Source organism: Panthera uncia, chromosome A2, assembly GCF_023721935.1.
Source record: "Panthera uncia isolate 11264 chromosome A2, Puncia_PCG_1.0, whole genome shotgun sequence".
In the NCBI taxonomy this organism is placed as follows: domain Eukaryota; kingdom Metazoa; phylum Chordata; class Mammalia; order Carnivora; family Felidae; genus Panthera; species Panthera uncia.
The window spans coordinates 115056502-115080950 of NC_064816.1; the positions used below are offsets into that span (position 1 = coordinate 115056502).

At 43.5% G+C, this 24449-nt stretch overlaps 1 protein-coding gene across 2 annotated transcripts in view; it reads right to left on the reverse strand.

The window, feature by feature from the left end:
* Positions 1–24449, reverse strand: part of JAZF1 (JAZF zinc finger 1) — a 275833-nt gene that overhangs the window by 219236 nt on the left and 32148 nt on the right. The window lies entirely within an intron of this gene.

Consider the following 24449-nt stretch of genomic DNA (forward strand, 5'->3'; position numbering starts at 1 on the left):
CAAGGTCCCTGCTGCTGCTGTACCTCCTTCTTTATTTGACAAACGAGGACACTGAGGCAGAGTCACAGAGGCCACCGAGCCATATTCTGACTCCAGGGCTGCTTCCAAACTCCACATCCTGGTTTGCACTAGACCTTCAGATCCAAAAGACCAAAGTGGAGTAGTAAATCGGAAAGCAGATTCTCATTTGTTTCGTTTAGCCCTTAGAAAACGGGTAAGATCACCATTTCAGCTAAGTTGGAGAGCCAGATGCATCTGTATGCATCACCCAAATAAAGCGATTCAAATACTGTGAAACAGATGTGAATAGGAACTAATTTTGCTTTTCAACGAGCATTTTGAACAGATCAATACTACAAAATGCTAAACAGCAAAATGTCATTACAATTTAAATACACCTGCCCAGCTGATTGGTTCAAAGAGGCACTTACAGTAGCTAAGAATGTATTTTCTCTTCCTAAGAGCGGGAGTCTATTATGTAAAATAAAGTCATGAAAATTTTAATTTCCCTGCATCAAGGACAGAACCTGGTGTAGCCCACAAACCAAGGAAAAACTGAAAGAAACAAAATGCAGCTGAATGCTTAATCAGCTGTCTGTCACTTTCTGAATAGTGACTAATATTCTAATTATTAGTCACCATACCGCGAAGGTGCAATTAGAAAACAGGGACGATTGCTCTAATTTTTTTTTGTTGTTGTTAACCCACAATTTGTGAGGCCTTCAGGAAAATATGATTTAAGTCCCTATCGTCTTATAAAGGAAAAGACGATTAACAGTTAACATTCAGTCCCCCCCCCCACCCAGCGTCTAAAAAAAAAAAGTCTTTGAAGTTGTATTGACAGATATGACTAACAACTGTAATCACAGAAATAAATTTGGTAAAACGATAATTTATCTGTCACAATTTACTGAGAAAGAAAAAAAAAATGCCGCACAAGCAGCCAAATTGTGAAGTTAAATGAAAGCCAAGATAGAACCCAGTTTTTAATGAAATGTAGAGCATTATTAATTGGTCTCCTAGCAACGGCCAGGCTAAAATTACTTAACATGTCTGCTCAATCATATGCAAATATGAGCGTTATCCCTTAAATGTTGATTATAGTTGGTCTTTTCAGATGCAAATCCAACGTGTAAAGTGAATGTAAATGTTGACAATGCTGATACCCAAAAAAATACTGATTAACACCATTCTGGGTGCTCAGGAGAGTTGAGGATCTTCCCTTCGGAAGGGCTGCGGGGCTGGCTTGGGACACCATCTTCCCGCACCTGTACCTCACCGCTGCCCTCACACCAGCAGCGGCATCAGAGAGGACAAAGAAAAACGAAAAGGGGCAGGGCCTTGCTGACTGGCGTTGCAGTGAGTTCTCATAAAGCTAAATGACGGATGCACGATGTTTTTGGCTTACAGCTCAACTGCATGATGCAAGGGGCTTGCCCACCCAAGACCAAGCTTGGTCTCAAGTTTGGTTTGCACATAAAGCCAGACCTTGAGGGGACTCCATCAGGGCTCAGGTAGTCAAATTCCCTTCAAAACTGCCAAATGAGACACTCTTCAACTATACTCGGGCCTTGTCCTGCTGTTCCAGAGCTGCTTGGGAACAGCCAGGTTCCACTGGCAATACGTAGGGTGCTTTTAGGGGTAGAAAGTGTTTAGCCCAGTCATAGTCCCCATCGGGGTCCAAAGCCACCTTAATAACACATCACTACTACTCCAAGCTAAAGCAATGTGCTTGCCACACTTAACGCTTATTCATGCAACAAATATTTACTGCATAATTACAATTTGTCAGGCGATGATCTACGTGCTGGAGAGGCAGCAGTGAGTAAGAAAAAAATCCCTATCTTCACGTGTCTTAGCGTAGGGGAGAGACAAGTAAACCAAGAAACGTGTAAACAATAAAATTTCGGGTAGTGATTAAACAAACAAACAAAACAGGAGGAAAAAAAGTAGCCCAAGGAGGAGAAGGGGAAGGGTAGGGTGGGGTAGACCACAGCACAGAAGGCCTCTCGCAGGATGACTTCTGCATAGATTTAGAAGAAAAGGAAGAACCCAGGTCCAGGAGGGGAAAACAAGCCTGCACCCTGGGGCAGAAATGAGCCTGGAACACCCTGAAGGCCAGCGTGGTTACTGACAAGGAGCAGGAAGAGTGGAGGTGTGTGTGTGTGTGATGTGAAAAGTACAGCTCTGAGTTCCTAGACCACCTTCCCACAAGACTGCATCCCTAAGCCCCAGCCCTACAGTATTTCACGGATGCCACCTGAGGGCTGTACTTCAGGACTAAAAGAGCATAAGCATAGGCAGGAGGAAAGAGGAGGGAGTCTATTCCAACCATTTTTCATTTCATTTATTTAGAGAGACAGAAAGAGAGCGCAAGCGGGGGCATGGCAGAGAGAAAGAACCCCAGGTAGGCCCCCCCACTGTCAGCACAGAGCCCCATGCGGGGCTCAAACCCAAGACCCAGGAGACCGTGACCTGAGCCGAAGTCAGATGCTTAACTGACTGAGCCACCACCCGGGTGCCCCTGTTCCCCCGAACTCTAAAGGTACTTTCCTCTCTAGGTCAAGTCTCAGTCCTCTCCAGACCCCTGAGAAATCGAGGCGCCAATTGGAAAGTACAATCTTGAACGGTTCTCCCTTAGAGGAAGTGAGGTGGACTTCTTCTGGCCGAAGCCCTCTACGTGCAAGCCTCTGAAGGTTGGGGACTAGGCAAACAGTTTACTCCAGACCCTAAACCAAGACTCCAGGATATGCCAGACAACAGTCAGAAGCTCGGGACGTATATTCCAAAAAGTCCTGATGCTTGCTTAGATGGAGAGTTGACAAAGATCACAGAGACAGTTCCATACTAAGCGTAGGATCCCCAGACCAACCTTATGAGTGTGGGGCCTAGGGCTGGACAGATTCTTCTTCGAACACATCACCCTTTGGCCTGACTCTGTGAAGGCTTTAAGAGTTAGTATTAAATGCAAATGACCTTAAGGGAAACTTAGATGTAGTCCATCTGGGAGTGGGCGTGGGTGGGGGGTGCTGGGTTTGGGGCACACAGACGCCCAGGTAAACGTGTGGAAGTGGGGTGGGGCTTAATCTGTCTGTCTGGCGGAGCACGGACCTGCTTTGGGAATGGTGACGACAGCCTGGCTTGCAGAGGGGCCACACGCTGGTCTGCGCGACACCACACTGCACCAGTCTTGCCTCGATGCACGTCAAACCTTAACGAGAAACATCACTAGTACTGCGTTCGGCCCGGAGTCTAAAAAGAAAACAACAGCGCTAAGCAGTTTAGTGTCATCAAAGTGGAGCTAAATGTCAAAGAGACAGAAACGTGGAGCCGGCCACCCAGTTAGACGAAGGACAGCCCTCTATATGCAGCATCATCACCTCACAGCTCAAGGAAGCATAGTAAGGTCTGAGTTACAGATCAAACACATTGTACGGGTGACTGTCGTCCTGGCCACCGAGATGTTCCTTTTAGGCCGCTGGTTCCCGAAGCAGCCTCCACAGTTGGCCGGGCACTTGCCAGAAATGCAGAGTCACAGGCCTAGCCCCGTACTTACTGAATTAGCAATCTGGCCGTGAGCCCGGAAATCTGTTCTAACAAGCCCTCCAGGTGATTCTATGTCTGCAAAATGTGAAAGGCAGTTTCCGAGCCCATTTCAGCAAGAAGGTATGTCTCTGAGTTTTATACTTATAGCACCATCTTGCTATAAATTATTTCAACCAACAGGAAACCAAGGATAGCTGCCCTGCACCTTCGGCACGTGGCATGCAGTCAAAATAAACACACTAATTGTGTGAATTCCTGACACAGTGACTTTTTCCAAAGAATGCACCACTCAGAGCACAAGATGCTGATTTACTGATTTCTTAAGATAACCAATTTTTTCCGGCTGAGAGAGGAATGGAAAAAAAAAAAAAAAAGAGGGTTATTATTTAGGAAAGTCAAGTTTGGTGTAGCCTTTGGAGAGAAGCTTTGAGGATCACAGAGTTCTCGGATCGGATGCTTGTCTCCCTTCCCGGACCCACTCCCTCACAGTCAGGCCTCCCCACCCTAACAGGAGGTCCCTGGGGGGACGGAGGGTCTCTGATTCACTGCGAACACTACAAAAGCCCTTGCTGAATGGAGGACTCCCTCTCATCTTTACGTCTTAGAGAGAATATTAAACCTTCTAGCGTTCCTGGCAATAAAAGGGATGTCACGCAGCAAACGTTTATCAAAAACATAATGCAGATGAAAAGACAATCTAGAAGGTATTTTAAATATAAGATAAATATACACGAGGAAACCTACAATCAGAAGGGTGCATCTCGAATTTCATTGTGCAACAGAATCACTTGTGATGCCCGATAAAATCGGAGGCTTCTGGGACCCACTACCAAACACCTTGATTTATGTGAGTTGGGGCCCAGGGTTCTGCCTGTTGACTAAGCATACCCAGGTGATTTTGATGCAGGGATCTGTATTTAAATTACTGACATGGTAACGTCTCCAATTTTCAAGGGGTATTAATAAGGGGGATGCGAAAGGGATTTCTTTTTAGGAAAATAAAGCAGTCCTACAACAAAAGGACTACAAGTTCCTTTTCTGTGTGTGTGTGTGCTAATGTCAGAAAATTGTAGTTGAGAAAAAGTTTGTACGAATCTTCCATTAATGTAACCTTTTAATAAGCAACTTTTTTTTCTGATTACAAAAGTTACACATGTTCTTTGTAAAAAAAATAAAATAAAAAAAGCAAAAGGGAGAAAGCAAAAATACCCACAACCCCACCTCTAAGATACGTTGGTACATTATATTCTTCCAGATAACTTGCTGGTTCTTTCTACACACACACACAGACACACACACACACTTCTTGTGTGTGTGTGTGTGTGTGTGTGTGTGTCTCTCTCTCTCTCTCTCTCTCTTTTAAAAAATAGTGAAATCAGGAGCACCTGGGTGGCTCAGTTGGTTAAGCATCTGACTTCAGCTCAGGTCATGATCTCGTGGTCTGTGAGTTCGAGCCCCGCGTCGGACTCTGTGCTGACAGCTCAGAACCTGGAGCCTGTTTCAGATTCTGTGTCTCCCTCTCTCTCTGACCCTCCCCCGTTCATGATCTCCCTCTGTCTGAAAAATAAATAAACGTTAAAAAAATAAAAATAAATAAATAAAAAACAGTGAAATCAGAGTTTATGTAGTTATTGTATTATGTTTTTTACATGTAACAACATTGTCAACATCTTTCTACCACTCCTTGATTCTCTTAGATATAAAATGACAGGATCTATAAATATTCTCTATTGGTTAAGAGTTTTTAAAAAAATCAAGATATTAAAAATCTGTCTATGTGACCAGTACATAAATATCCACAATGAACACATAAATACAAATATTTGTGTCATTTGTACAAGTATGCTAAAAATCTCATTATTGTTTTTATTTAAGTGAGTTAGCATTAATAGAGTTTATTAGTAATTTTTATTAGCTCCTTAGCTCATTTTAATGAATGTGTACACATTGCTTACTTAAAGGCCTCTAGACATATATATGCAATATATTAACACAAGAAGTATTCACTTTAATGAAACTTATTAGACCAAGGTTTTTCTAATTAAATTCAAAGGGAGCCAAAAAGGCTCTACTGGAACAAAACTGAGATCCAAAAAATAAATAAATAAAAAATTTTTAACTTGCCCGCAGAGTCATAAACTTTAATTCGATTCAACCTGGAGGTGGTCGAAACATAAATGGCATTTCACAGAATACACTCATCATAACGTGAAAGGTAAATTCTTGCGTGTTTCTGGGATAACACACATGAAGTTCTAAGGTAGTATGCCAATGTTACCCAGAGTCTAGTTGGGATCTAGCTCTCTGAAACAGTGCTTGCTCCCCATTTCTTAGCCTACGAACATACCCCTCAATCTCTTGAACACAAGAGATCGGACAGAATGCAAAATCTACGTGTGTTAAGCCAAAGAACAGGGAATAATTTAACCTCTTACCATCTGGCCTGAGAACTGCTCTACAACTGAATGAGATCCAAGGGTCCCTTACTATCTATGATCATGAAAAATCCAAGTGATATGTTCTTCATGAATAACTGTTCTCTGAGAGTGATGGGCATGGTCCCGCCTGAGGTATATCATCACCACTGCTCGGAGAGCTTTCTAGAAACAAAGACTCCCAGACCTCTCATCAGAGATTCTGGCTGAGTTTTTAATATAACCACACATGAAGGTCTGAGATGCCCTGACCTATCACAGTGGTTTCTAAGCCAATTATTCTTAACATTAAAAAGCGTTCATTAGTTTTCATAAACCTGGGAACTCTAAGTACAAAATGACTGAGCTGCATGTTGGTGACTCGTGTGGTCACAAGGATAGAAGGCCCTCAAAACTGTACTCCATCACTGCAACAAAAACCAATCAAGCTAAATGACTACCTGAAGGGGCGCCTGGGTGGCTCAGTCAGTTAAGCGTCTGACTCTTGATTTCCACTTAGGTCATGATCTTATGGTCGTAGGCTTGAGCCCCCTGTCGGGTTCTATGCTGACAGTGCAGAGTCTGCTTGGAACTCTCTCTCTCTCTCTCTCTCTCTCTCTCTCTCTCTCTCTCTCTGCTCCTCCCCTGCTTGTGCTCTCTTTGTCCCTCTCTCAAAAAGTAAATAAATAAACTTTTTTGTTCTGGTTTTTAATTTCTAAATGACTACCTGAGGGTCCACAATGAACTAACTTTCCCCCTTGATACCCGAGGTTAGGGAAACAGCAAAAGATTGCCAATCTCCTTCTAAAACATTTTTTTTATTACACTAGAAGATTAGAAAATGTTTAAATATCCTCAAAATCATAATTATCATCTCTTTTCCTATTAACAAGCAAAAGGGGCAGATACTTGGCCCCTACAGCCTGCTCTTTGCACATGCTGATAAAGCTCTAGACACAGCATTCTTTTATTCATTCAACAAATGACCAAAATAAGCCTTTCTCCGCACCAACCACAGACCTGCAGAGCGTACCCCAGAGTGCTCTCCTGCAATCTGCCTAGAGTTCTACTACCGTTCCTTTAGGGAGTCAAATATTGCCTGATTTTTCTAACCTCTGGCTTGGGAAACTGGGCTGTCGCCTTGCCACGGGCATTCCTTCTCCAGAGTTTTTCCTCTTCTGTGGGAAAAGCAAACGCACAGCTCTCTCAGTTTACTACTGTTCTGCATGATGCTCGAAATCCAATGGGATTAAAAAAAAAAAAAAAAGATCAACACACAAGCCTTCCAATTACGTGTATAAAAGTCTCACCTGGAACATACGGGTCAGAGACTGACCACATAAAATATTGATTAAAACAAAAAGCTCTTTGATCATACTGGCCCCATGATCAGACGTTTCTTGGCTAAAACATTTCTTAGTGGAAATCCCAAGGAGAATATCATTATATGTAATTTTCCTACTATAACTGATGAAATGGAATGTAATAAGTGCTCATTTTGAAAACATGTGAGTTATTGGTCACTTGATTACCATTAGAGAATACTAATTAGGGTAAACAGTATGTGGCAGTCTTGGCCTGAAAGACAGTCAGCAACGAATTCATCAGGGAGACAGAGAATCAGCAAGGTTCAGCTAATTTATAATATTCACCGCAACATGAAATCCAGTTGTGTTCCAGACCAGAACTCATTAACAGTGCAATGGGAGAGTAGAGAGCAGAGACCATTTTGCTTACAAGCTGGAACACTTACAGGAACAAAGATCAGGATACTCCTAGCTTATGGGAAACCAAGACTGTCCGTAAGGCTTTCAAAGAAGTCAACTGCAAGGACGAGGAAAGATTCTTAAGGGTGGTAAGCAGAGGATTAACTAGAAGTCATAAAGTGAAATTATCGCAAACGCAATTTGAGCTACACATAAGGAAGCAATTTCCAGCCATAATTTTAATTAGGAGCACAGAATGATCTTCTGTGTAACGATGGCCCTTCATCATTACCATTATTCAGAATTACCCTGCCTCCATATGCGTAAACATAGTGTGGAAATGAAACATAGATGGGGAAGAAAGGTCAACCATGATCACTTTTTTTAATCCTCCAACTGCAGGTGCAATTTTCCAAATAAAATACCCGAAGACAGTTAGCTCTCAATTTAGACTCAATTTACAAACAGTAAGTCCGGAGAGCCGCTACTCTCTCCCACCCTCAACCCCAACCCATCTCTGGTCCTTCACACTACACCCAAATATGGAACTTTCTGCTGCTGCTGCACAAGAATCTTCACAGATGTACATGGAACCCTCGAGAGAATATGTAAGCGGAGGAAAGGGAGAATCCATAAAAAGCAGACCCCACTTTAACCACAGAGGCCAACTCCCAAGCAAGGAAGGCTGGGTCTCCTCTGCCCAAAAAACACCATACTCCAAACCTCTCATAGGGTTCACCCACCTTTAGTTTACCATTTAGTTAGTAAAATGGGAAATTCGTTGGGCTTCGCCCTTTGAGAAATGCAAATGATGTTATAAGCAGGCCAGACCATATCAGTTATTCGCACCACGAGGCAGAGTTGTTCTCCTACGACCAGCTGTAACTGGCCACCTTGAAGAGACGGGAGTTTTGAATGGGAATGGTTAAAAGGGGAAGAAAGGTAAAATTAAGTTTGGTAAATGAAGTGCTATAGGGATATAGCAGGGAAAGGGCGCCACAGTGGGGAAATAAAATTAAAGAACCAGAAAAACACCTGCTGCCCAGATAAAGGGATACAGATAAAGAGAGAAGATGACAATGTGCAAATTGTGTTTCCTTTTTCAAATCCACCAGGAGGACCCAAGAAAGAAATAGAAAAAAAAATTTCCCCCTTTTTCCTTACCAGCAGCAACTTGCTTTCAGGACCCAGAATTCAACCTAGCATTGTACCTTCTGTATTACAGGCACTGGGTAAACATCACACAAATGTGTGGATGATACTCCCACCGCTACTGAAAATGAAGCAAGCAAACTATGAGCTATCCTGTCGGCAAGCGACAGCTTTCCTAAGCGAAAACCAGGTAAGTTGGCGAGAGGGAGACTAATGTGTTCCTTATCCAGTAACATCATCGATTGCTTCTGAGAGATGCCGACTATCTGAAACACAAACCTGCATGTGATATGGCACGCACACAGAGACACAGGTGCGAGTGAAAACTGAACAGGAAAGTTCTAGTCCCAGTGCTTGGGCTCCCTCAAACTGGAGAGCCCTTTCTCCTCGCCAGGCTATGTACCTGACAACAGTACTGGGTTGCTACCACAAACATTAACTAAAAGGCAGATGTGAGACAGAGCTTGCATCGTGCGGCACGAAATATACTGTTTAAGACATAGGGGCTGCTATACACGTTAGGAGTTTTACAATTGTTCTTATGTCAGTTAATTGCCTCTAAGAGCAAACAGCACCCTGCCATGTGCTCATAACTACATGTGCTTTGGCTATTTTCATAAGGGCTGGTTTGGATTTATAGCAAAATAACTTTACTCAGGCCTTTCTGCCAAAATCTTATCTGATAAACGCCCCCCGCACGTGGACATCTGGGGACGGCATTCTGAGGCACTGCTCCCAAAGAACAGGGAGGAGGTGTTTTGGAGGGCAAAAGCGAGCTTCAAAAGAAGCAACTGCTTTTTAAGTCTGCTCAATAGTGAAGAGCGGGAACTGTAAAATGCCTCTTCAAAACTCACGGCAGGGGTGAGGCGAGGTGACGTGTACAGCAACACCAGGAACAAAACACTTATAAACAAGCTGGTGGTATTCTGGCTAGGTAGGTGGCACGGGCATAACACTCTGTTTGTATCTACGTATCTAGGTAGAAGTCGGTTATCAACAGATTCATCTCCAGTCCTCTTCCTGTATGAACGTCTTGTGCTATTGTACTGCCTCTCTTATTTGAAGCAACACCATGCAGTGAAGTTTCTCCAAGCTGCTGAGATTGGCACCTGTCCAAATACCTGTTTTCCATTCTCCCGGTTTCACCTCGGGAAAAATAGTCACTTTTCCAAAATGGCTGGGGTAGCACTGCCAACCTATAATGCTGCTATGGAATCCAAAAGCCTAACACCAACAGTGATCGCAACCGTGTCAGGGACCGAGTGTTGGAAGCTCCCTACGGGCAGGTACCGTGCTGGGCCTCCTGCGTTTATTACCTCGCCTAACCCTTCCAGCTCCGTGAAGAAGGTGTATCTTCTGACTTTACAGGTGAAGAAACTGGGGCACAGCAAATTTAAGTGATTTACTTTGAGGTAATACCACAAACAATACCTGGCGGAACTGGGATTCAAACCCAGTTTTCCGAACTCTAAACCGAAGCCCTTATCCACCATTCTATACTTTTTCCTGTTCTTGTGATCTCTTAAATGGGAAGTCGGCCTCCCTTGAGAAGGAAAACCAAAAGAAAAGACATCATCTGGATACAGACAAGGATCTGACCTGTGTTCTCCAGCAAGGAGGAGTCTGGAAACAGTAGTGTGTTTAGAATCAAGACAGAATCAAGACAACACCCTCGGTTGACGGAGGGTAGGCTGTGTACCCTAAGCAGGCAGTCGACCTGTGGTATGACTGGGCAGCTGAAATCCACCAGTGCTTATGCCAGCCGTGTCAACCCATGTCAGAATTTGAGGCCTGGGTGGCTCAGTCGGTTAAGCATCCGACTTCGGCTCAGGTCACGATCTCGCGGTTCGCGGGTTCGAGCCCCGCGTCGGGCTCTGTGCTGACAGCTCAGGGCCATGAGGCTGCTTGGGATTCTGTGTCTCCTTCTCTCTCTGCCCCTCCCTCACTTATGCTCTCTCTCTGTCTCTCAAAAATAAAATAAAATGTTAAAATACCATATGATCAGACCAATACTGACATAAGCATGAATTGTGCAGGACCAGGGGTTTTCTGGGTGAGGAGGTCAGAGGGACTGCCAGGAAGGCCTCACCTGAGGCATTAAATCATGAGATAAGCAAGGAGGGAGCCGACAGAATGAAGCAGGAGAGCGGGAGGGCCACAGGGTTGGACGGGCCGTCCCCACAAGTCTGCAGGAGATGAGGCCAGAAGCCAGAAAATAACAATGGCCAATGCTGCAGGCTTACCCTGTGCAAAAGCACTTTGCTGTCCAACAGCCCTAATAAGCTAGCATCCTGATGCCACCTTACCAGTGCGGCAGCCGAGGCACAGAAAAGGGCAGTGACTGGCACTAAGCAGCTCAGCAAAGCAGTGGGGCTGGGACTGAAACTCAGGACGTCCCATCCCAAAGTCCACAGCGGGACCCTGTGCTGCAGGGCCTCACCGGGAAATGACGCGACGGAAAACCACTCTTCCAGCTATATGAAAAGTAGGGGAGAAGGGGCAGGCCAGGGGCACAAGGCCGATCGACACCAAGATGCAGCACGTTCTGCGCAGCCAAATGCCTCCAGCTCACTGGCATCTCCTCTGTCCTGCTGCCAGTTGCCCGCCACAAACCTGTGGCGCTGCAAAAGAAGACGGTGAAATCTACTTGGGGAAACTGATCTGCAGCAAACCGGAAATCCCTTTCCCCACTACTGTGAGGTCCTCGATAGCATTTATCACAAGCATCGGGAATCTTTCTTTGCACATCTTCTTCTTCCCTTGAACTTGGTAAGCTCTAGATGAATTACGCAGAACTCGTCTTGGGGTGTCCCCAGGATGCAGAGGGCAATGCTTTCTGGATGGTGTCCTCCCCATCTCCGCCGTTGCGCTTTCCCAACAGCCATCACATGAGTGGTATCTACAGTGGAGCCAGGAGCTCAGGATGGCCACCTTGGATCCCTTTTAGACCATCTGGCAAGTGGGAGGGACTTGGTGACAAGCAAGTGAATACTGTGTCGGTACTCTGGAAATGAAGAGAAACTGAGTACCCGGAGGATACGTTTATTGGGACTTAACAACATATTGAGCACTCTTCCAAGAACTTTACATGTATCAACTCATTTAATCGTCGTGACAACCCTATAGGGTAGATTCAATTATCACCCATTCTCTTGATAGGGAGACGGAGGCACAGGCAGGTTACGCACCTTGCCCAAGGCCACACGGTACATAAATGGTGGAACCAAGACGCCATTCTAGGTGATCTCACGCAGAGCCCAGAGACTTAACAACTATCCTCTACCAACCACCTCTCAAGAGGAAAACGAAAGAGAGGAGATCCATATTCCAGAACCATACCTAGTTCATATCACAGACCAAGCAGACGTGGCCTCTCTGTAGGGCTTACGTGTTTACTAACAGGAGAGAGTGAAACACAGAACAGCATCCGTTTTCAAAGTCCCGATGCTGATAAGAAGTCCCAATGGAAACAGAGCCAGAAGCTACTCTCTTTTCTACAGCTCTGTGAACAGACATAGCCAACTCAGAAAAGCACAAAGAACAAGCTCATAATGGCCTAAATATAAAAGCAGAGCTTCAAATCCAACCTACTATTAATTAATTTATGTATTGCCACTAGGGAGGAGGCAGTTAGTATTAAGTTAGATTAAATTATGGAGAAGCTTCAGCATTGCTGTGACTATTTCAACAGTAATTATTAAGTTGCTATGCCTTCCCTCCCTAATAAAAACCCCTTTATTCTCATTCTCAGAATGCTTTCCCATTCACCTGTCGCCAGCTTCTTTTGACAGGCATGACAAGCTTTCAGATTAGACTAAAGACACGTTTCAAAGGGAACAAGGAAATCTGATTTGTAAATCCTAGTAGGCCTCTGATCCGAACTTGGTCTCCGAAGGGTATTTGTCTCCAGTTCTCTCCAAAGGGTCCTGGGTCTCCCTGCTGTGCCAAAGGTACACTGGCCAAGACCGTGAGGCCCTGAGGGAACTGTGGACGTCGGGAACAGGGACAGGGGCACTGAATTAGCAGTCCAAAGACCTGGGCTCACTCCTTAGGGGCTCTGTGACTCTGCCCTCCATCTGTCTATCTATAAAAGAGAGGCACCTATACTGCCTCCCAGAGTCGGCAGGAGGCTCAAAGACTATACGAGTGTGAATCAATTAATCGATAACTAATTAGTTGGCTAGTTCATTGACTAGTTCATTAGTGAACTGACTGATCAATTAGGTCCCAGCAAACCTAAAGTGGAAGGGCTGAGTTACTATTCCATGGCCCAGCTCTGAGGACCTCTGGTCCTCGTACTCCTGCTTCACTATCAGAGGCCAATTCCTGACCGCCTAGAGCGACACCTCAACCTGGTTCATGTTTCTGCCACAAAACGCCGCTTTTGCTTGTCCCTGTCAGCATCTGAGGACATGAAGGGTCATCGGCCTGTCCCTGAAGTGGCCAAACCTTTCAAAGAAAAGACCAAAGGAAGTTCTGAGCAAGGGCTCACTCCTTCCCCAGCACTTGCTAGAGGACCAGAGAATATTTAGGGATCACTCTTCCTGTTGCCCCACACTCAGTTATTCATTCATCCAGTGTCTTTGCTGAGGGCCTACTATGTGACTAGGCCCCGGCCATCAGGATGAAGACAGCACCCTGCCCTCAGGGAGTTCAGTGTGGCCGCGGAGGGGCACAGAGAGCATGCTGGCCGTGGTGGAGGGAGACAGAGGCCACAGTTCTTCCAGGAAAGGGAAGGAGGTGGGTAGCAAGACCAGGAAAAGTTGAAGGGCTCCCATAAAGACCAAACGAGGTCACTATAAACCCCAGTCGCCCAGGAAACACAGAGAGCAATGTGCTGAGGTGTCAAAATAGACGAACTCTAACAGAGATAAAAATAGTTATTACAGCATTTTTACTGAAGCCTAGGAAACCCAGGCCTGTCTCCCCTCACCCCAAACGCCAGCGAGAGTCTGACGTGTGGCTCTGAGGGGAGGAGAGACCATGCCTGCCTTTAAAAAGTTCTACAGGTGATTTCACTACCCAACCCCCAATGGATTCTGTTGGTTCTTCCAATATTTTTGGAAGTACACACAAACAATAACAGTTCTACAACATGCCAAATTAACACAGAGGTGATCTGGCAACACCAGATGTTGGGAAGAAAAAATCCCTTTGCTTTCTTTATATTACATTATTATGATAAGAATAATTCTTATATTTTAAGATTATATGATATAAGAGACCCTACAGTATTATGATTACTACATTACATTATTATGATAAAATGCTAGGGAAGATATTAAACAATGGATTTTTATAAATATTCCAAAATACAATCTTTTGAAACTGCTGAATTCAAGAGGTTTACAAAGGGAGCCATACAAGTGAGGTTCAAATATAATTTGAACTGTTACAACTTTCTGAATGGTTGTAGGAAATATTAAATGTTTTACCACAGTAAGAACTTTATAGCCACGAATATGCGGTAGCACATGTGAAACCCATTCCCAGCATGTAGTTTTAGGAAGCTCTCAGTTAGGTTATGTTATCCCAGCTTCTAATTTGAGGTGGAACAAAAATTCACAGGCTTAGAAGATGCAGCCACAGCCTGTATCCCGTTCCACTGAAATCCCAAGCCAAATGTTAAATAGAAAGTTGATCCAGACACAACTCGGAGACACGTGACTTCGAGAAAGTTTAAGTTAACACACAAGATGAACAAGCAGCTCCCACATAGGCTGACAACCAGAAAAGAAGCTTTAAGAAAAGAATTTTTTAAAGGCTCAGCTTTCTGAGCTGCAGAGGTGGAGTCAAAGAACTTACCCTATGTTCTTTAGGTACACAGGGATGGAATGCCAGAAAATTCCTGTAAGGTGTTGGTAAGAGGCCAACACGACTCAAAGCAGGCCAGTTTCCTAAGTAAAAAGGCTGTATTTAGAGTAATGTCAAGTTAATTCCAACAAGACTCTCTGTTTAACTTTTATGTTGTTATACTATCTGCAGTCCCAAGATCAAACTAGACTTTCTCAACAAAGCATGCCTTAAGAACTGGAGGCTTCATTATAATTAGACACAGACCAGGCTTTGCTGTTCCTTGCTTGGAAAGTCCCTCCCAATACTTGTGTATGTTGCTAACTCATCCATATCCTTCAAGTTCCAGTTCAAGGGCTGTCTATTTCCCTGGCTAAGCCTTCCCTGACTCCCTCAGGTACGGCTTCTTCCTGTTACACCTTGAACACACACACCTTCCTTAGAGCAAATGTCTCACTGAATTCTAAGTTTTGGCCAGCGTGTCTGTCTCCCCTTTACAGGTAGAGACCACATCCTTTGGTGATGATATTCCACTGACCACACAGTACTAGGTGTATAATATGCTTAGTTACTTACTGAGGGAACTAATAAACGGATGAACTCTTTCTTCTACCCTCTAACAATCACTAAAGTAGCTCTCTGCATCAAGGAGGAGAAACATGACTTATGTCCAGTCTTGGGAACTGCAGACAGATCCTTGAAGTACAAGGAGAAAAATGATACTGTCCATAAAAGGAAACTACTATGGTATATTCTCATCAATGAAGCCAGAGTGGCCCTTTAAAAACATAAGCCAGGTCGTATTATTTTATTATCTGCCTTTCCTACTAAAATGTACGCTCCAGAAGGGCAGAGTCAATTTCATTCACTGCCGAATCCCCCTGGGACCTAAAAAAAGTACCTGGAGAAGGTGCTCTGTAAAAGAAAATTATTGAATGAAGGAATGAATAAATACATGAACAAATAAACCTCTGAAGAAAAACTTGCTGGGTGGGAGGACTAGGAGAAGGGAAAGAACTTGGAACAGATTCTGCACTGCTAAGCATGTTTACAAATTGCTTTATAATCACTAATTAGCTTTTCTAAACCACATCCCCTCGGATGCAGGCAGTCCTCTCCTCCCAATTTTAAGATAAGGGAATCCAAACCCAAGGTCACACGGCAAATCAGCTTCAAGTTCCATGCTTAGCCCCTAGCTGGTAATAAGAACAAGATTAAAGATACTGCTGATTTGTAAAAGGCTGAAATATTAGAGGAAATAAAACAGCTGAAGGCATGGGACCAAGAGCGATTTGCACATATTCTCAGCACACTGCATCAAAAGAAAAACAGACTGTTCTGTCTGGAATCGTAAGTTCTCAGTGTGTGTGCACTGCATTATTCAGTCATCAATTTCCACGGCCCTGAGAGGCAGACATTTGCAGGAAACAATGGGAGCTGCAGTTTTGCTCCCGAGTCTCAGGCCCAGGCTGCCAATCAGCAGTGACACCACTCTGTCACCGGGTGTCTGGGGCTCGCTCTCACCAGGGCCTGCACAAGCTCTTTACAGAGGATGGACAGGAAGGAGAGAGGAGAATAAAACACCTACTTCAAAAGGAAAGAAAGACAGAAAGACAGAAAGACAGAAAGAAAGAAAGAAAGAGAAAAAGAAGAAAAGCGTTAAATCAAACAGTTGGATAACATCAAAAATATATATAATCACAGTTGAATCACAGTATAATCATCTAGCAGCAAATATGCTCATTTATATTACAAATGAGACTCTAAACTATACCCCCACCCCCAATAAAGGAAAATGGACAGATGGATAAAGAGTCCTAATCTATTTCTTTTTTTTTTTTTAAATCGAAATCAAATTTACTAAAAAATTACACTTGCTTTCCCAGCGCTATTACTCAATTCCAAGAAGGAAGAGTAAAATATAAATTCTGATAAAACCTACAAATTAATTTTGGTTGGTCTTTTTCAGTTTCCTTTTTATTTAGCTTGGGAAATGAGACCAACCTCCTGTCTTCTTCTTTTTGTTTTTTTTAAACATTTATTTATTATTGACAGAGAGAGACAGAGAACGAGCAGGGGAGGGGCAGAGAGAGGGGGAGACACAGTATCTGAAACAGGCTCCAGGCTCCGAGCTCTCTGCCCAGAGCCCGACGCGGGGCTCGAACTCACGAGCAGTGAGATCATGACCTGAGCCGAAGTCGGATGCTTAACCGACTGAGCCACCCAGGCGCCCCTAACCTCCTGTCTTCTGATTTAAAAATTATTTTCCACTGTAACACACAAACACACTCAATCCTGCAAGAAGGACAGCGGCCATCGTGAGTCTGCGCTGCTGAGTGGGGAATGAAGGAACCAAGAGCATTACAAAACAAGAGAGCCCCCATTGTTAAACTTCTTTAAGCCTTGTCCACATTTCCAGCAAGTAGAAAGACCAAGGAAAAGGTAACGACAATGTTGATGGCACTGTAAAGTCTTGGAGGCAAGCTTCAAGTGCACAGTCTTTGCTTCTCCAGATGCTGAAGGTCTGACACTACGAGGTCACGCTTCCCAAAATACTGAAAGCACACACTGGAACACATGTTGAGAAGGAGACAAGGAAAACCCAAAGCTGAGGATAAATCATATCCCGACCCTGCAGCTTAATCACTCACTTAAACTCATCCTTCAGTAATGTCAGATGAAGCATTTTAACCATTTTAGCACAGCGGGTTCTTGTAGACACCCAATAAACATACCGAAAAAGGTTTGGTAATAATTCATCTTCAGAGGAGCACAAAAAGTGAACTGAAGCTCTCTCCATATTAACCTTTTAAAACAGCTTTATCGAGGGAGAATTTGTACAAAATAGGGGCACCTGGGTGGCTCAGTCTGTTGAGCGTCTGACTTCGGCTCAGGTCACGATCTCACATTTCGTGGGTTCGAGCCCCGCGTCAGGCTCCGTGCTGACAGCTCAGAGCCTGGAGCCTGCTTCGGATTCTGTGTCTCCCTCTCTCTCTCTCTGGCCCTCCTGGCTCACACTCCCTCTCTCTCTCTCTCTCTCTCTCTCTCAAATAAACATTAAAAAAAAATTTTTTTTAAAGAATTTGTGCAAAATAAAAATCATCCATTTTTAAGTATACACTTTGATGATTTGAGGCAAATATATACAGTTCTGTAACGACTACAATAAAGAAAGAGAACATTTGCATGGCCCCAAAAAAGCTCCCTGGTGCCTATTTTGTAGTCAAGCCCTGCCCCCTCCCTGCCTCCCAGGCCCCAGGCAATCACTGATCTGTCTTCTGCCCCTGGAGTTTTGCCTTTTCTAGAACGTTTTATACATAGAATCACACAGTATAAGCCCGTGTCTGGTCTGGCTTTTTTCACGCGGCCTGATGGTTTTGAGACGCAGGCATGCTGCAGTGTGGATCAGGAGTCTGTTCCTTTTTATTGCTGAGGAGTATTCTGTTTCTTCCTGTCACTCGTACATTCTTCCTAGAAGCCCCAAGAGAAATCCTGTGCTAACACTCCAAAAGCTATTTCTTCACTTTCCTTGATTTTGTCCTCCAAAGAAATGTCAAGATGGCTTTGGTCGGTCACTTGACTCCTCTCCAGAGGGCCATGTGGGCAAGTCAACAAGAATTTAAGCAAAGAGCTGGAATTGACTACATAAGCTGAGGAAAAGTAGCCAGAAGATGAGAAGTCAACATTCTGACGAAATCTCTTATCTCTTAAAGATTAGACCAACACTAAGTTAGAGAAGGCCATTCCCCCACTAAGTTAGAGAAGGCCATTCCCCCACTTATCGATTGATCAGTATTTCTCCATTGTAGGGAATACTGACTCCCCTGACGGACGGCCACCTGTCCGCTGTGAGGGTACCCAAGCTATCCCCAGGGTACTTGACGCAGGATATTCAGGTGTTTTGCATGAGTGAATTTTCAGATAACTGAAATTTATCTTATTAAGTGCCATTAAGTACTAATTAAATACTAAAAAGGCACTAATTCCATGCCTTATTAAACAGAGCCTACCGAACATAATTAAACGTTTACTTGATGATGCAAAATCATCATTACATACAGTCTGACTGCTGTGCTGAGCTCTTAAACAGAGATGTTCTCAAGGGTTACCAAGTTCGGCAGACTTGTGTCTTCCTATTTGAAATGACTGCAAGACCATTGTCTTTTTTTTTTTTTTAAGTGTATTCATTTATTTATTTAGAGAGAGACATGGAAGGGGCAGAGAGAGGGGAGGAGAGAGAGAGAATCCCAAGCGGGTTCACAGTGTCAGCACAGAGCCCGACGTGGGGCTCGAACTCACAAACCATGAGACCATGCAGCCAAAACCAAGAGTCAGACACTTAACCAACTCAGGAGCCACCCAGGCACCCTGACAGTTGTCATTTTTAAAAAGAAGTTGCCAGGGCACCTGGGTGGCTCAGCCGGATAAGCGTCCAACTTTGGCTCAGGTCATGATCTCATGGTTCATGAGTTCCAGCCCCACTTCAGGCTCTATGCAGACAGCTCAGAGCCTGGAGTTTCATTTTGGATTCTGTGTGTGTCTCTATCTCCGTGCCCTCCCCCACTCATGCTCTCTCTCTCTCTCTCTCTTTCTCTCAAAAACAAATAAACATTAAAAAAAAAAAAAGCAGTTCCCATCTTTTTCCAATAATATTACTGGGCACTCTTGATACTATGTTCTTGCTGCTAACCTACTCTTATTTTCCCTTGAAAATTAATCATAACACATTTGCATGATTCAGAGGTTTAGAGTGTAAGTATCCAAATACCCTGCAACTTAGGAACTGTTCACAATTGATACATGTCTTTCAGATCATTTTTCCTCTACTAGTAATATATATATACAATATATGATGTATATATATACATCATGTATGATGTATATATACATCATATATTGTATATATATACATCATATATGATGTATGTGTATATATGATGTATATATACATCATATATATGTATATATATAATATATATGTATATATACATCATATTTATGTATATATATCATATATATCATATATATACACATATATACATATGATATATATATCATATATACACATATATACATATGATATATATATATACACATATATACATGATATATATATATATATACACATATATACATATGATATATATATATATATATCATAAAAAGTTTGGCTACCTTCCAAGGCATTTGAAAAATAGAGAAGAGAAATCATTCACCATCTACTATCTTAAACAGCCTTCACAATCTGGTGAATTTCCTTCTTTTCTTTCTTCCTGTGTAACTCGTTTTCCCCAACTATTTGGAAGGACCTATGTAACTTGGAATGCCACTTGTATGATCACAGCTTATCAAATGTATTTCTTTAATTTGTAACCACCACTTTTTACAGGCTGCATTGTAGAACAAGTGAGTGTACCAGCTATAGAGCCAATCCTATCTCGTTACTCATTTAGGATATTTCCAATTCCCTGCTACCATGCATGGACTTCAGAGAACATTTTATGCATTAAAGTCTAACTTCCTGACTTAAAAAATTTTTTTCTTTTAATGTTTTATTTATTTTTGAGAGAGAGAGAGAGAGAGAGAGGGAGGGAGAGAGAATGAGTGGGGGAGGGGCAGGGAGCGAAGAAGACACAGAATCTGAACCAGGCTCCAGGCTCCGAGCTGTCAGCACAGAGCCCAACGCGGGGCTCGAACTCACAAGCTGTGAGATCGTGACCTGAGCCGAAGTTGGACACTTAACTGACTGAGCCACCCAGGTGCCCCCCCTAACTTTCAGACTTTTCATCTCAGAAAGCATATCTGAGTGGCTTGCGAGCGACTCTCATATCACCAGAGTGAAGTCTAAGAAACTGTCTCACTCATTAACTCACCCATTCACCTATTCATTCTTTTTAAAAAAAAGAAAAACATACTAAGTTTCCACTTGGTGTTAGAGATCGTTGTTTCTAGTATTCGTTACAAAGAGCGAGACGTGGTCCCCGCCCTCCCCAAGTTCACAAGCCGGCTGTGGGGACAAACTCACTGCACTCGAACAATCAGAGAGCAACAAAGGAACAAAGCGCAGGTCACGGATTTGCTGCCCAGCTGCACTGTACTGACGATACAGCTTCCGAGTCTGTGGGAGGAAAATTCTAGGCTAACGCAGTCAGAGGTGGGCAGGTGAGGGGCCTGAAGGACAGGTGCGCTCGTCCCACCTACTTACACCGGCTTCGTTCTGACATTAACGAAAAGGTGATATCCGAATCTTTTCTCCCAATCCAAAGTCATGCATAGCAAAAAATGAGAACTCGTCCTCTCCTGGCATTAATCGCCGTCCCTGCCATTTGCGGCGAAGGACTCAAGACCCTTCTTGTGATATCAGGGTGCATTCACACACGCTGGGCTGTGTTGCCTCTGAGCAGGCTCCCCTCCCCGGCACAAGCTCTCCTATTTTGGCCACCTGAACCAGACAACCATATTCCCTTTCTTGCTCTGTCAACAAATACATGAAAAATCTTTTTTTTTTTTTTTTCCCTTAATGCCTCATCGGACTGGAAATAGTGCCAAAGAGGTACGTCACCAGGGTCATGAAAGACGTCCATGAAGAAGAAAGGGAAAGACTTCTCGCTAACTCATCTACTTCTTTTCTCTGAAGGTCATCTGTGAACGGGCAGGCTCAAAGGTCCCCGCTCCACCCAAGTCCCTTGGACATATGGCGTCCTGTCCTTGTGGTCTACTGCGTGCCCCCCTCATTGGTGAATTTTTCCGTGTAAGAAATAGGGAGAGGAAAAAAAAGATATAGGGAGAAGGGGCACTTGGCTGGCTCAGTTGGAGGAGCATGTGACTCTTGATCTCAGGGTCATGAGTTCGAGCCCCACACTGGGTACAGAGATTACTTAAATAAATAAATAAATACTTTTTTAAAAAAAGAAAGAAATAGGGAGAAGAATCAAGTTGCTAATTGGTAAGTGTGGAAATAAAGAAGTAATGGGAAAGCCTGAACCTGCGGGTTTAAATACATTTCCACACAAGCAACACATTTTTCTTCCATTTGAGTCAGCGGGAATGAAAAAAATTCAGGGGCATCTGGCTGGCTCAGTCAGTAGAGTGCACGACTCTTACTCCTGGGGTCATGAGTTCAAAGCCATATGTTGGGTGTAAAGATTACCTATAAAAAATAAAATAAAATAAAACCATTTGTTTGTTTAGAGAAAGAGAGAGAGAGAAAGAGAGAGAGAGAGAGGATCATGAGAAGAATAGGAGGGCAGAGGAGGGGAGAGAGACTCTTAAGCAGGCTCCACACTCAGTGCGGAGCCCAATGTAGGGCTCAATCCCATGACCCTGGATCATGACCTGAGCCAAAATCAAGAGTTGGACCAACTGAGCCACCAGGCATCCCTAAAATAAGATATTTTTTTAAAGGAAAAGAAAAGAGAAGAGAAGAAAAAGTTCACTTATCTTTAAACCTGGAATGTGCCTCAACAAATGTATTTGCTACAGCATCTGATATGGCAAGGAGCTAAGTGATAACTACATAATTCAGTCATTCTTTGTAGTCATCTTGTTTTCTTCTCACGGTCAATTATCTTATTTCATTCTCTTCCCCACATGTTCCTCCTCTGATGCAATAAACACACTGTTTGTAAAAGGTGAACGTTGATTGGAAAAGCACCTTCTGGTAGCACCCTCAACAGTAACAGCAGAGCAAAGCGACTGCCCACGTGGTCACAAAGGCCATGTGTCAGAGCACTGTGCCTTCTCTGTGCCTTTGCCAGGAGCCCCGCCACGAATATCCCCTGGATCCTTCAGGAAAGGTCTGCAGCTTCCTCAAGGAACATCTGGACTCTTCCGGAAAGCAAAGAATCGAGTAAGCAGAGTGAGCGTCACACCAAGGGGAGACGATCACCCCACCTGGCAAGGTGGCAGGTCTGCAAACGTTAGAGGGTGACGTTTGCGGGGACCCTGACAGGACTTCCATCCTGTCAAAGGGTGGGTGAGCACCCCAGGAAAAGTGAGCGAAGTGAGCAAAGATAGGCAGGCACAGCTGTGGAGCTGCCAACAGTTTGGCACAGTTGGCTTGAAAGAGTTGCTCCCAGGCTTGGATTTCACAAAGCCGGACTTTAAGGGCAAGGGCCATGCCAAAGCAGCGTCCAGAGAGAACACGATCTACTATCATCGTCTTCCTTTCATCAAAGAAACAAGACTCTCGCCAAAGAAAAGACTCTCTCGGAATAAAGAACGCGAACGGCACACTTAACCTGAAGAGAAAGGGGTCACTGCCTTTTTTCCTCATTTTGCTGCAGACCAGTAGAAACGGGTGTCATGAGCTGGCACAGGTCTGCACGTGGGGGTGAGATCACTACAGAGCTCAGGATGGGCTTTTCCTCTCCGATCAGGCAAGGAAGCGGTCTCCAGGTTCAGAGTGGAGAGAGATCTGGGGGGACCCAAGTAGGGTCGGCAAGGAGGCTCGTATGGCCATAAGGGCACATGCTTCTCTTACCACAGGCCGTCAGTGGGCCAGTGCGTGAAGCACACTCACAAACAATTTTAAACTACAGTACATAGATTCAATATAAGGGGCCGTTACACATTTCACATACAAAGAATTTGTACTAGAAGTAAAACTGTTTAAATTTAAGTAGTAAGGTTAATGGAAAAAAAACCACGCTGTGATTTATACAGAAGAATTTAACGGATCGTGAAAACAGAGAAAGACTGAAAGGAAATACTTCCAAATGTTAACAGCAATAGCCCTGGGAGGGGACATTATGAATGCACTTCTTCTATGTCTTCTAAATTTTCTATCATTCATGTTCACATTTTTCTGTATTTTCTTCATTTTCTACAATATTTTTTAAGCCAGAGGATAAAATATTTTTACTTGTCTAAGTTTGAGGGTCAAACTTAATTTTTTAAAAACGCTGCGCTTTGAAATTGTTATAAATTTGCCACAGTTCAGTAAAGGTTTGGGAACAATATTCGTTACCAGTAAAAAAAAAAAAACAAAAAACAAACAAAAAAACCCCCACAATATTGTGGCTCATGTTGACATACACTTACTAATTCTTTTTCTTTCTATTTTAGAATATCTATCACATTAGCATTTTACTCACAGATTTCCCAAAACAAATCAGCAGGTTCACATCTGTATGAAGTTTCATTCTGACCTGAAATGGGAGTTTCAATTTGACTTAATTATTTTATCACAGAGGTGAAATCTAGCCAGATCCGTTGATTAATCGGATGTTCCCTTACGCACAAAAAGGCTACAGGTCAGCTAATGATCAGTGGACTTAAAAGGATATGAATTAGCTTTGATGAACTCATGACAAGGTTGCCAAAACTTTTCTATGTGGGATTTTCCCATGTTTGACCACATCTCTCCAACAATTTTACTAAGATTCACCCAAATACGTAGAAGTTCTATACTTCGTATAAGGTCCCCAAATTATGAGCTTCCAAAATGGCTTGCTTCGTTACTCATAAAATCTTGAGTCTAGTCCCTAGAATAAGTTGGTCCTCTGACCCACAGGTAAGCCATCCACCAGTTACCCCACTCCACTACCTACCTATTAGCACATCTTTTTCTCTCCCAAGCTTCACTGCTAATTCTTATAAAATGCTCTATGCATGTAATACTCTATGCAAGACATTGTATTAGTTCCCTCTACCTCCCACTGACTCAGGGAGAGGGGGAAAAATCAAAGGCCACCTAAGTAAAATAAATCTTGATAGAGTCTTCCTTTACAACAGAGAAGGATAAAGATAAATTCTACTCAGGAAATAGAAGAATGACAAGAGTACCTGTGGCGAATTAATGAAGAACAACAATAGGTGGGGAAGCAGTGACGGGAGA